Genomic DNA, 9,080 nt, shown 5'->3' on the forward strand with positions numbered 1-9,080 from the left:
TTTTCAGAACTGGAAAAACACAAGCATGACAGCATTCGAACCTGTAATCATCAGATCCGAAGTCCGACGTCTTATCCATTAGGCCACACGGTCACTGACGACCAACATTTACATGTATACGACTCATCTCGAAACGCTCACACCCCTGAGGATTTGCGTTTTCGTTCTACACAGCCGCTGCCCCTTGCTCTTTCCCACCCATTCGTTACATTCAACCTCTGACGTGACCGACCAAATATAGACTGAGAAACAAGACCACACAATTTGTGCATTCGGAATCGAAGGCAGGGCGACCCTCGCCGCATTTGCTACGATTGCCATTTGCTACTTCTGCAGAAGCGGCGGCGGCGGCGGCGGCGACGACGACGACGACGACGACGAATATCGCGAGAGGCTCTGAGATATGTGAGAAATACATCTATAAAATGTAATTCAGACTGCCTCGTCCCACCTTATGCTGTACCGCTTTGGCAAATGCTTTATCTGCGCCATTCGCCTTAATCGCATCTGAGAGTGATTCTTAAAAAAACGCCTGTCGCTAATTGTTCGTCATCACAGGTACTGTTTGCTATACGGCCACGACGCGCAACTGATTTCCAAAATTCATCTTTCTCCTGTGAGGATGGAACTTACGACCCCTGGTTTATTAGACCAGTGCTCTACCACTGAGCTAAAGAGGCGCGGCCTAGCGGTACTCATGGGTACTTCGTCCTTACGGTCGTCTGCATCATCAGACTTTAGCTGACAACACTTCATATTACCGGCTAATATTTGCAGCTATGGCGACAAATTACTGCTTGGCTACACATCTGACACGTAACCGATGTGCTCTCCAAACAACAACACTTGCATTTCAGAACATGTCTTTCACACATGTCTACAAAATCACCTTCACCTTCAAATACAGCTTCCTTGCGACTGACAGAGACGTAGGCAAAGTTTAAAGTTGCTATTTCCATTAAATCTCGTTAATCAGAAAAACGGTAATTTACACTTGCAGCGGAACAAAATTCCGTTCCGCCCAGCGTCTTGCTCGAACCCACGACCCTGGGATTAAGAGTCTGACGCTCTACCGACTGAGCTAGCCGGCTACCTCGGTGAATACCTGCCGGGTAGCACGTCACACAGTACTCGTTTGGGTTGGGTGGTCCCATACAGAATCTCCCCATGATGCCTAATGTTTTCCTAACGTCACACTCGTCACGTACTTCACTTTTATGTCATAATCATTTCTGAGAGGTAAAGAAATTGCATGACAACATGCAGAGCTAGTGGCGTCAAAATTAACACACATACTTTATGTGACTCAAAAGCCGAACGAGTTACTTTCCGACGTTGTTTTAGATGTGCAAGTGATAGTCAAAACTCGCTGTGTCGGCACTCGGCCGACCATTTCGATAGTTAACACCGGTCTTGTTGTGTGTGTTTCAAGCTCAAGAGCATCTCCAAGCAAAAAATGGTCAACAGCAACATTCAGACGGTTTCGTACTGCTCAATTGCTACATTAAAACGTTATGTTTCTTTTTCAGAACTGGAAAAACACAAGCGTGACAGCATTCGAACCTGTAATCATCAGATCCGAAGTCCGACGCCTTATCCATTAGGCCACACGGTCACTGACGACCAACATTTACATGTATACGACTCATCTCGAAACGCTCACACCCCTGAGGATTTGCGTTTTCGTTCTACACAGCCGCTGCCCCTTGCTCTTTCCCACCCATTCGTTACATTCAACCTCTGACGTGACCGACCAAATATAGACTGAGAAACAAGACCACACACTTTGTGCATTCGGAATCGAAGGCAGGGCGACCCTCGCCGCATTTGCTACGATTGCCATTTGCTACTTCTGCAGAAGCGGCGGCGGCGGCGGCGGCGACGACGACGACGACGAATATCGCGAGAGGCTCTGAGATATGTGAGAAATACATCTATAAAATGTAATTCAGACTGCCTCGTCCCACCTTATGCTGTACCGCTTTGGCAAATGCTTTATCTGCGCCATTCGCCTTAATCGCATCTGAGAGTGATTCTTAAAAAAACGCCTGTCGCTAATTGTTCGTCATCACAGGTACTGTTTGCTATACGGCCACGACGCGCAACTGATTTCCAAAATTCATCTTTCTCCTGTGAGGATGGAACTTACGACCCCTGGTTTATTAGACCAGTGCTCTACCACTGAGCTAAAGAGGCGCGGCCTTGTGGTACTCTTGGGTACTTCGTCCTTACGGTCGTCTGCATCATCAGACTTTAGCTGACAACACTTCATATTACCGGCTAATATTTGCAGCTATGGCGACAAATTACTGCTTGGCTACACATCTGACACGTAACCGATGTGCTCTCCAAACAACAACACTTGCATTTCAGAACATGTCTTTCACACATGTCTACAAAATCACCTTCACCTTCAAATACAGCTTCCTTGCGACTGACAGAGACGTAGGCAAAGTTTAAAGTTGCTATTTCCATTAAATCTCGTTAATCAGAAAAACGGTAATTTACACTTGCAGCGGAACAAAATTCCGTTCCGCCCAGCGTCTGGCTCGAAGCGACGACCCTGGGATTAAAAGTCTCACGCTCTACCGACTGAGCTAGCCGGCTACCTCGGTGAAAACCTGCCGGGTAGCACGTCACACAGTACTCGTTTGGGTTGGGTGGTCCCATACAGAATCTCCCCATGATGCCTAATGTTTTCCTAACGTCACACTCGTCACGTACTTCACTTTTATGTCATAATCATTTCTGAGAGGTAAAGAAATTGCATGACAACATGCAGAGCTAGTGGCGTCAAAATTAACACACATACTTTATGTAACTCAAAAGCCGAACGAGTTACTTTCCGACGTTGTTTTAGATGTGCAAGTGATAGTCAAAACTCGCTGTGTCGGCACTCTGCCGACCATTTCGATAGTTAACACCGGTCTTGTTGTGTGTGTTTCAAGCTCAAGAGCATCTCCAAGCAAAAAATGGTCAACAGCAACATTCAGACGGTTTCGTACTGCTCAATTGCTACATTAAAACGTTATGTTTCTTTTTCAGAACTGGAAAAACACAAGCGTGACAGCATTCGAACCTGTAATCTTCAGATCCGAAGTCCGACGAATTATCCATTAGGCCACACGGTCACTGACGACCAACATTTACATGTATACGACTCATCTCGAAACGCTCACACCCCTGAGGATTTGTGTTTTCGTTCTACACAGCAGCTGCCCCTTGCTCTTTCCCACCCATTCGTTACATTCAACCTCTGACGAGACCGACCAAATATAGACTGAGAAACAAGACCACACACTTTGTGCATTCGGAATCGAAGGCAGGGCGTCCCTCGCCGCATTTGCTACGATTGCCATTTGCTACTTCTGCAGAAGCGGCGGCGACGACGACGACGACGACGACGACGACGACGACGACGACGACGACGACGAATATCGCGAGAGGCTCTGAGATATGTGAGAAATACATCTATAAAATGTAATTCAGACTGCCTCGTCCCACCTTATGCTGTACCGCTTTGGCAAATGCTTTATCTGCGCCATTCGCCTTAATCGCATCTGAGAGTGATTCTTAAAAAAACGCCTGTCGCTAATTGTTCGTCATCACAGGTACTGTTTGCTATACGGCCACGACGCGCAACTGATTTCCAAAATTCATCTTTCTCCTGTGAGGATGGAACTTACGACCCCTGGTTTATTAGACCAGTGCTCTACCACTGAGCTAAAGAGGCGCGGCCTAGCGGTACTCTTGGGTACTTCGTCCTTACGGTCGTCTGCATCATCAGACTTTAGCTGACAACACTTCATATTACCGGCTAATATTTGCAGCTATGGCGACAAATTACTGCTTGGCTACACATCTGACACGTAACCGATGTGCTCTCCAAACAACAACACTTGCATTTCAGAACATGTCTTTCACACATGTCTACAAAATCACCTTCACCTTCAAATACAGCTTCCTTGCGACTGACAGAGACGTAGGCAAAGTTTAAAGTTGCTATTTCCATTAAATCTCGTTAATCAGAAAAACGGTAATTTACACCTGCAGCGGAACGAAATTCCGTTCCGCCCAGCGTCTGGCTCGAACCCACGACCCTGGGATTAAGAGTCTGACGCTCTACCGACTGAGCTAGCCGGCTACCTCGGTGAATACCTGCCGGGTAGCACGTCACACAGTACTCGTTTGGGTTGGGTGGTCCCATACAGAATCTCTCCATGATGCCTAATGTTTTCCTAACGTCACACTCGTCACGTACTTCACTTTTATGTCATAATCATTTCTGAGAGGTAAAGAAATTGCATGACAACATGCAGAGCTAGTGGCGTCAAAATTAACACACATACTTTATGTGATTCAAAAGCCGAACGAGTTACTTTCCGACGTTGTTTTAGATGTGCAAGTGATAGTCAAAACTCGCTGTGTTGGCACTCGGCCGACCATTTCGATAGTTAACACCGGTCTTGTTGTGTGTGTTTCAAGCTCAAGAGCATCTCCAAGCAAAAAATGGTCAACAGCAACATTCAGACGGTTTCGTACTGCTCAATTGCTACATTAAAACGTTATGTTTCTTTTTCAGAACTGGAAAAACACAAGCGTGACAGCATTCGAACCTGTAATCTTCAGATCCGAAGTCCGACGAATTATCCATTAGGCCACACGGTCACTGACGACCAACATTTACATGTATACGACTCATCTCGAAACGCTCACACCCCTGAGGATCTGTGTTTTCGTTCTACACAGCAGCTGCCCCTTGCTCTTTCCCACCCATTCGTTACATTCAACCTCTGACGAGACCGACCAAATATAGACTGAGAAACAAGACCACACACTTTGTGCATTCGGAATCGAAGGCAGGGCGTCCCTCGCCGCATTTGCTACGATTGCCATTTGCTACTTCTGCAGAAGCGGCGGCGGCGGCGACGACGACGACGACGACGACGACGACGACGACGACGACGAATATCGCGAGAGGCTCTGAGATATGTGAGAAATACATCTATAAAATGTAATTCAGACTGCCTCGTCCCACCTTATGCTGTACCGCTTTGGCAAATGCTTTATCTGCGCCATTCGCCTTAATCGCATCTGAGAGTGATTCTTAAAAAAACGCCTGTCGCTAATTGTTCGTCATCACAGGTACTGTTTGCTATACGGCCACGACGCGCAACTGATTTCCAAAATTCATCTTTCTCCTGTGAGGATGGAACTTACGACCCCTGGTTTATTAGACCAGTGCTCTACCACTGAGCTAAAGAGGCGCGGCCTAGCGGTACTCTTGGGTACTTCGTCCTTACGGTCGTCTGCATCATCAGACTTTAGCTGACAACACTTCATATTACCAGCTAATATTTGCAGCTATGGCGACAAATTACTGCTTGGCTACACATCTGACACGTAACCGATGTGCTCTCCAAACAACAACACTTGCATTTCAGAACATGTCTTTCACACATGTCTACAAAATCACCTTCACCTTCAAATACAGCTTCCTTGCGACTGACAGAGACGTAGGCAAAGTTTAAAGTTGCTATTTCCATTAAATCTCGTTAATCAGAAAAACGGTAATTTACACTTGCAGCGGAACAAAATTCCGTTCCGCCCAGCGTCTGGCTCGAACCCACGACCCTGGGATTAAGAGTCTGACGCTCTACCGACTGAGCTAGCCGGCTACCTCGGTGAATACCTGCCGGGTAGCACGTCACACAGTACTCGTTTGGGTTGGGTGGTCCCATACAGAATCTCCCCATGATGCCTAATGTTTTCCTAACGTCACACTCGTCACGTACTTCACTTTTATGTCATAATCATTTCTGAGAGGTAAAGAAATTGCATGACAACATGCAGAGCTAGTGGCGTCAAAATTAACACACATACTTTATGTGACTCAAAAGCCGAACGAGTTACTTTCCGACGTTGTTTTAGATGTGCAAGTGATAGTCAAAACTCGCTGTGTCGGCACTCGGCCGACCATTTCGATAGTTAACACCGGTCTTGTTGTGTGTGTTTCAAGCTCAAGAGCATCTCCAAGCAAAAAATGGTCAACAGCAACATTCAGACGGTTTCGTACTGCTCAATTGCTACATTAAAACGTTATGTTTCTTTTTCAGAACTGGAAAAACACAAGCGTGACAGCATTCGAACCTGTAATCATCAGATCCGAAGTCCGACGCCTTATCCATTAGGCCACACGGTCACTGACGACCAACATTTACATGTATACGACTCATCTCGAAACGCTCACACCCATGAGGATTTGCGTTTTCGTTCTACACAGCCGCTGCCCCTTGCTCTTTCCCACCCATTCGTTACATTCAACCTCTGACGTGACCGACCAAATATAGACTGAGAAACAAGACCACACACTTTGCGCATTCGGAATCGAAGGCAGGGCGACCCTCGCCGCATTTGCTACGATTGCCATTTGCTACTTCTGCAGAAGCGGCGGCGGCGGCGACGACGACGACGACGACGGCGAATATCGCGAGAGGCTCTGAGATATGTGAGAAATACATCTATAAAATGTAATTCAGACTGCCTCGTCCCACCTTATGCTGTACCGCTTTGGCAAATGCTTTATCTGCGCCATTCGCCTTAATCGCATCTGAGAGTGATTCTTAAAAAAACGCCTGTCGCTAATTGTTCGTCATCACAGGTACTGTTTGCTATACGGCCACGACGCGCAACTGATTTCCAAAATTCATCTTTCTCCTGTGAGGATGGAACTTACGACCCCTGGTTTATTAGACCAGTGCTCTACCACTGAGCTAAAGAGGCGCGGCCTAGCGGTACTCTTGGGTACTTCGTCCTTACGTTCGTCTGCATCATCAGACTTTAGCTGACAACACTTCATATTACCGGCTAATATTTGCAGCTATGGCGACAAATTACTGCTTGGCTACACATCTGACACGTAACCGATGTGCTCTCCAAACAACAACACTTGCATTTCAGAACATGTCTTTCACACATATCTACAAAATCACCTTCACCTTCAAATACAGCTTCCTTGCGACTGACAGAGACGTAGGCAAAGTTTAAAGTTGCTATTTCCATTAAATCTCGTTAATCAGAAAAACGGTAATTTACACTTGCAGCGGAACAAAATTCCGTTCCGCCCAGCGTCTGGCTCGAACCCACGACCCTGGGATTAAGAGTCTGACGCTCTACCGACTGAGCTAGCCGGCTACCTCGGTGAATACCTGCCGGGTAGCACGTCACACAGTACTCGTTTGGGTTGGGTGGTCCCATACAGAATCTCCCCATGATGCCTAATGTTTTCCTAACGTCACACTCGTCACGTACTTCACTTTTATGTCATAATCATTTCTGAGAGGTAAAGAAATTGCATGACAACATGCAGAGCTAGTGGCGTCAAAATTAACACACATACTTTATGTGACTCAAAAGCCGAACGAGTTACTTTCCGACGTTGTTTTAGATGTGCAAGTGATAGTCAAAACTCGCTGTGTCGGCACTCGGCCGACCATTTCGATAGTTAACACCGGTCTTGTTGTGTGTGTTTCAAGCTCAAGAGCATCTCCAAGCAAAAAATGGTCAACAGCAACATTCAGACGGTTTCGTACTGCTCAATTGCTACATTAAAACGTTATGTTTCTTTTTCAGAACTGGAAAAACACAAGCGTGACAGCATTCGAACCTGTAATCATCAGATCCGAAGTCCGACGTCTTATCCATTAGGCCACACGGTCACTGACGACCAACATTTACATGTATACGACTCATCTCGAAACGCTCACACCCCTGAGGATTTGCGTTTTCGTTCTACACAGCCGCTGCCCCTTGCTCTTTCCCACCCATTCGTTACATTCAACCTCTGACGTGACCGACCAAATATAGACTGAGAAACAAGACCACACAATTTGTGCATTCGGAATCGAAGGCAGGGCGACCCTCGCCGCATTTGCTACGATTGCCATTTGCTACTTCTGCAGAAGCGGCGGCGGCGGCGGCGGCGACGACGACGACGACGACGACGACGAATATCGCGAGAGGCTCTGAGATATGTGAGAAATACATCTATAAAATGTAATTCAGACTGCCTCGTCCCACCTTATGCTGTACCGCTTTGGCAAATGCTTTATCTGCGCCATTCGCCTTAATCGCATCTGAGAGTGATTCTTAAAAAAACGCCTGTCGCTAATTGTTCGTCATCACAGGTACTGTTTGCTATACGGCCACGACGCGCAACTGATTTCCAAAATTCATCTTTCTCCTGTGAGGATGGAACTTACGACCCCTGGTTTATTAGACCAGTGCTCTACCACTGAGCTAAAGAGGCGCGGCCTTGTGGTACTCTTGGGTACTTCGTCCTTACGGTCGTCTGCATCATCAGACTTTAGCTGACAACACTTCATATTACCGGCTAATATTTGCAGCTGTGGCGACAAATTACTGCTTGGCTACACATCTGACACGTAACCGATGTGCTCTCCAAACAACAACACTTGCATTTCAGAACATGTCTTTCACACATGTCTACAAAATCACCTTCACCTTCAAATACAGCTTCCTTGCGACTGACAGAGACGTAGGCAAAGTTTAAAGTTGCTATTTCCATTAAATCTCGTTAATCAGAAAAACGGTAATTTACACTTGCAGCGGAACAAAATTCCGTTCCGCCCAGCGTCTGGCTCGAACCGACGACCCTGGGATTAAAAGTCTCACGCTCTACCGACTGAGCTAGCCGGCTACCTCGGTGAAAACCTGCCGGGTAGCACGTCACACAGTACTCGTTTGGGTTGGGTGGTCCCATACAGAATCTCCCCATGATGCCTAATGTTTTCCTAACGTCACACTCGTCACGTACTTCACTTTTATGTCATAATCATTTCTGAGAGGTAAAGAAATTGCATGACAACATGCAGAGCTAGTGGCGTCAAAATTAACACACATACTTTATGTAACTCAAAAGCCGAACGAGTTACTTTCCGACGTTGTTTTAGATGTGCAAGTGATAGTCAAAACTCGCTGTGTCGGCACTCTGCCGACCATTTCGATAGTTAACACCGGTCTTGTTGTGTGTGTTTCAAGCTCAAGAGCATCTCCAAGCA

At 46.6% G+C, this 9,080-nt stretch overlaps 1 non-coding gene across 1 annotated transcript; it reads right to left on the reverse strand.

Moving 5' to 3' along the window:
* Nucleotides 1-8,646: 8,646 nt before the first annotated feature.
* Trnak-uuu (transfer RNA lysine (anticodon UUU)) lies at nt 8,647-8,719 on the reverse strand. Its single transcript has one exon. It is a non-coding gene; the product is annotated as a tRNA-Lys (tRNA).
* Between the last annotated feature and the right edge of the window lie 361 nt (nt 8,720-9,080).

Source organism: Schistocerca gregaria, unplaced genomic scaffold (genome assembly GCF_023897955.1).
Source record: "Schistocerca gregaria isolate iqSchGreg1 unplaced genomic scaffold, iqSchGreg1.2 ptg000470l, whole genome shotgun sequence".
Taxonomy (NCBI): domain Eukaryota; kingdom Metazoa; phylum Arthropoda; class Insecta; order Orthoptera; family Acrididae; genus Schistocerca; species Schistocerca gregaria.